The sequence below is a fragment of the Prunus dulcis genome, unplaced genomic scaffold (assembly GCF_902201215.1).
Source record: "Prunus dulcis unplaced genomic scaffold, ALMONDv2, whole genome shotgun sequence".
Taxonomy (NCBI): Eukaryota; Viridiplantae; Streptophyta; class Magnoliopsida; order Rosales; family Rosaceae; genus Prunus; species Prunus dulcis.
The window spans coordinates 135,735-140,994 of NW_023010004.1; the positions used below are offsets into that span (position 1 = coordinate 135,735).

The 5,260-nt window shown below is 38.4% G+C and overlaps 1 pseudogene; it reads left to right on the forward strand.

Moving 5' to 3' along the window:
- Positions 1–727: 727 nt before the first annotated feature.
- Positions 728–4,575, forward strand: LOC117612403 (annotated as a pseudogene).
- Positions 4,576–5,260: the final 685 nt, after the last annotated feature.

Consider the following 5,260-nt stretch of genomic DNA (forward strand, 5'->3'; position numbering starts at 1 on the left):
TTTGTATATCGCTCCTTAATTGCATGCGTGTATATTTCTTGTTTATTGTGTGTGTATTGTTTATTTATTGTGTGTATATAGTATGTTTATTGAGTGTTGATTGTTTTGCTGCTTCTTTTGGACAATATGTTGAACAGTTGGTGAGCAATTTTTACCCACCCATTCAGCACCTCCTGAAGTCAATATCTTTTGCCTAGGTGGTGGTTTCATTTTAAAAAACTAAATTTATATTTTAATTAAGCATCTTAAGATGTTAAGCAACAAATACATCAAATAATGGAGGAGCCAAGAATGGTACACAATACATACAAACACTAGCAAAACATCATTAAAGAAGGAAAAAAAACATAAGTGCATACATCACCAAAAAAAGAATCAGGTACGAGTTGGAAGAGATAACTAAGAGGAGATGAGGTCAATGGTGGAGGTGGATTTTCTGTCAAGTTTCTCATAAGGAAGAAGAAGAAGAGAAAAAGACTAGAGAGAGAAGATTATTTGAGAGAGCAACACTGAGAAGAAAAAAAAAGTGATAGAGGGGCGATATGTGGCCAATAGGGAGTTTTTATAGCATTGTATAGTTGGGGACATTTTTTAATGTGTTTCAAAAGGAGATCATTTTTTAATAAATTAGTGAAGCCGGGGGCAAAGCCGCCCATTCACATGAAATGAAATAACTCCCTTCCAATGTGGGACTACGTGAAAGTGTATTTTTCTATACAAACTCTAACACGGTTCTGAGTAGGCTTTAGGAGAAGCTATACAAGAAGCACTTAGACTTGGCCTTGTGGCTTCTCGAGACCAAGTCTTCATCACTTCAAAGTTATGGATTAGTGATGCTCACCTTGATCTTGTGACTCCTGCTCTACAGGAATCTCTTCAGTGAGCACTGTAGACAAAGAAATTTTGTTAGATAAGAAAATAATTAGGGTTTGGTGTATTAAATTGTGGGCCCCATAATCTGCCCATGTGGCGTACGACTCATCAAAATCGGATTAGTTATGACCCAAAATTAAAGGGAAGAATCTTCTGTGATTGACTTTGATTTTGTTGAGACCCAAAAAATCCACGGTTGGGCCTGAATAAATTCCTGGCCCAAAACGACACATTATTCAAAAAATGCCAAATTTGGAGCACATAAAGATCCACCATGCACGAGTCACACCCCGCGTGCCAAGTCAAATAAATAATTCGTCATGCTAGGAATCGAGATTAAGATTATAAGATTATAAAATGCGTTAGCTCTACAAATCCATGCTAATTACCCTGTCAAGCATCATAATTAAAAAACATGCCAAGCAATATGCCATGCTAAGCGGGAAATCATTATGTCACACCTAACCACGCTACAAGCCTAAGTGGGCCCAAGCCACTCAAATGCTCGGGGCTTGCTTTAGTGGGTTGTGGTATGGATGGTAATAAGTTGTCATGAGGCACATCGATGGGCCAAGAAATAAATATTTCGGGTTGCTTGGGAGCCTCGGAACTCAAGCCCATTTCTTAAGCCCAAACGCGTGGGTGAGCACAAAAGGGAAAATATCTCAACCAAAATAACCCAACCAAAATGGTCCATTAAAATTAACCAATATAGCCCCAAAACTTGATGAGATTAGCCCATTTGTTTGGTAGGTTGACTTGCTATCCTAAAAGGCCCATACAATTAGAAGTAAGAAGCAGCAAAGGCTCCAGCATTTGGCTGAGAGACAAAGCCATGAAAGGAGTTTAGAAGACCATGTGCACATGGCTGCTGGGAGAGAAGGAACAAGTTTTCAAGCAAAACATCCGAGAGACCAAAAGATATTGGTGCTCATGGAGCCACCCTTTGAACCAGCATGTATGCCAATTTCTTTGCTTCATCAGATCTGACCATGAAGGAGGAAAGGAAAGAGAGGAAAGAGGATATCTAAAAATAGGAATTCTCCACTAGGGCAGCTGTGGGAAAGGGACCTTGAGCTCCCAAAATCCTTGATTTTGTGCAAAAGGAGCAGAGTAGATTTCACCAAAATAGGATGAGGGGAGAAAGGAAGGGAAAGACTTGGCAAAATGGGATAAAAGCCATTAGGGTTTCTTGGAAAAGAATGGCTTTCAACAGCTATAAATAAGGCCTCTTCTACCCAACAAACATCATCCACAACTAGAGAGCAAGCTTCCTCTCTTACTTTCAAAACCAGCAATTTTCATGCTTATTTCATCTCCTTCCTCCTTAGTTTTCCTTCTTGGCAGGTTGTTCTAACACTTGACAGAACCTCTGTCAAGTTGCTGGAAAAAATACTCAAGCCACCATTTTCTCTCTTTCCCTCATTCTCAACCAAACCTCTCTGCAAAACCATTTCTCTCCTACCTTAATACCCCATCTTTCCCCTAGGAACACTTAATTTTCTCTTTAGTGCTAAACTCATGGCAACTGTGCTCCCATGCCACAAGCCTCTCATGCCAAGCTAAGATTTTACTTGTAAGCACTAAGAATTTATCTGTAAGCGGTCATTATTTTTTGTTGGTGAAGGTAACCAAGGTGTCTCCTAAGGCTTTACTATCATTTCGAAACATTTTGGGGTCTGATCTTTGAACTTAGACACAGGGGATATTTTCTTCAGTTTGCTCCTTACGGCAGCCCAGCCCATTTGTAGATGCTAGAAGAAAAAGGCCCCTACAGATTTAAATCAAATATTATTCAAGTCAATCAATTGAAGATAATTTGGTTAAATTGCCAAATTATCGGAATTAATTTTAAATCAAATCAAAATCCCACAAAGCAAGGTCCTAAAGAAGGAAATCTATTTAGGTCAAGCATCTTGCATGAGCCTATAAATAGGAGGCCTCAAGACGAAGGAAAGGAGCTTAGACAAACCAAGCACTCAGAAGAAACGGAAAACTCTCTGCATTCTTCACCTCACTTTGGAAGAGCCACGAAGCATAACAAATACGTGTTGGTTCCTCCACCCTAGAAAAATCCAATCACCAAACAAGCGTTGTGCTACCCATTTGATTAAGATCAAGTCTCTACGACCCTTGTATCAAACACAAATTTTCTTTAAACATTTCGGAGATCGAATCAGAAAATTTCATACCGAGATTGTAACCCTAAATTTCATTAATACAAATATTATTTTGTACATGTATTCTTGTCTCATTTGTTGCCGAATTTTCGTGTTTACAACCACTCTCACAATCGGATCACAACTAATACAGATTACGTTGGTTCTTAATTTTATTTTTTTTCAAGCATTGGAATCTTCTGTTCTATTTTTTGTGCTGTTTCTCTGTTGGGGATTTGGTTGTGTTTTAGTTTTTGTGTGCTATTAAGAACATTGCATCTGTTCGCCAAATTTTACTGAAAATGGCGTTGTAGTGTTTGATTAATTCAAACCTTTAAATATTGTTCGCTATTAACAAGGTATTGGCATGTAAACTTACTCATCATTTGGTAAATAAATATGATGACTCTGACATTATATTTTAGTATTTTATATTCTTTGTACTCGTTGACTTACACATCATTCGGTTAATAAATCTGGTGACATTATATTATAGCTTTTTATGTTGTTTAGAGTCTTCTTGTCTTCATAGTATTTTCTGACCAAAACTTAAAATAAAATTTTAGGGTGAATGACTTATAAACTACGTGCAGGAATCTTCAATTCGAGTACCTTGACCTGTACCTCATTCACTGGCCCATCAGTGCTAAGCCAGGAACATTGGTGTACCCACTAGTTGCAGAGGACCTTATGCCTATGGACTTCAAGGGTGTGTGGGCAGCCATGGAAGAATGTCAGAGACTTGGCCTCACCAAATCCATTGGAGTCGGCAATTTCTCTTCCAAAAAGCTTAAAAATGTACTCTCTTTTGCTACTATTCCTCCTTCGGTGAATCAAGTGAGTCCATTTATTGCCTAGCATGGATAATGTATTGTTCTGTTTGTATACATGGAATGGTTTACAACGTTTTTGAACAAATAAAATTTTAGTCTGTGAGTCTACGTATGTGGATATTTTGCTGGTGGAGATGAACCCATTTTGGCAACAAAAGAAGTTTAGAGATTTCTGCAAGGTCAATGGTGTAATTGTGACTGCCTTCTCTCCTTTGGGTGGCATAGGGTCCTTTTGGGGCTGCAATCATGTTTTGGAAAAAGCAAAGTTCTTCGAGACATTGCTGAGGCTCGGGGAAGGACTGTTGCTCAGGTAATGTTCTATTACATTAACATTCTGGAGAATCACTTCTACAACGTTACACAAACGGAACTATATTCAAATATTATTGAGAAGAAGGAAACTCTTGTTCATTTTAACAAAAAATGGCCAAGCAATTTCAAATGCATACAGTTTGTGGATGGACTAAAACTAAGTGACTTTGTTGTACTTTGGCAGGTTTGTATTAGATGGGTGTATCAGGTAGGGGCAACTCTTGCTGTTAAGAGCTACAACAAGGAGAGGTTGAAACAGAATGCAGATCTTTGACTGGGAACTATCAGAAGATGACCTTGAAAGGATCAACAAAATCCCGCAGTACAAAATGATGCTTAGAGAAGAGTTGGTTTCGGCTAATGGATCATCACCATACAATTCCCTTGAAGATTTATGAGATGAAGACCTTTGACCTTTGTTATGTTAATTGTTGCAAGTCACTGTCCTCAATTTTTCATTTCCTTTTTTGTTTTTACTTTAAGGCTGAATGGGGAATTCCAACTTGAGATATCTTCTAACATTGAGACATTTAGGGAGACATTTACATGGTTCTCTCAGTTATGGTTCTCTCCATGGGACAACAAAAAATTTGGAGATAGTATTGATGTTTGTTACCTTTTGGGTTAAGATAAAGTTGTTTAAGGCTTGCAGATTTCAAGGGGTTCATTAGATGCACTTAATGTCCTCGAGCCGGGAGGACACAAACACTGGCCGCTTTCTCTGAGTTCCAAACAAAAACTCAATAGAGAGGGGAAGAGGAAGAAGAGTCACTATCCCTCCTCCCCTCTTCTCTCTTCTTTCTTTTTCTTTTGAGTTAGTGAATAAGTTCACTAGGCCATTTTGAATAGAGCCTTGTGGTGATTTCTTCTGAGCTATGCTCAGATCAAAGTTCCCCAACACCTCTTTTGACCTAATTCCTCAATCAAATTCTTTTCCCAAAATCCTCTCTCATCTTTGCTAAATTTACATCAACCTTGCATTTGAAGGAGTTTATTGCAATCCCCAACACCTGTGCTATAATTTGTTCGATTGGCATAGTTGTTCGTTGTTATGCCCAGTTGGATCAATGGAAACCTTGTTTA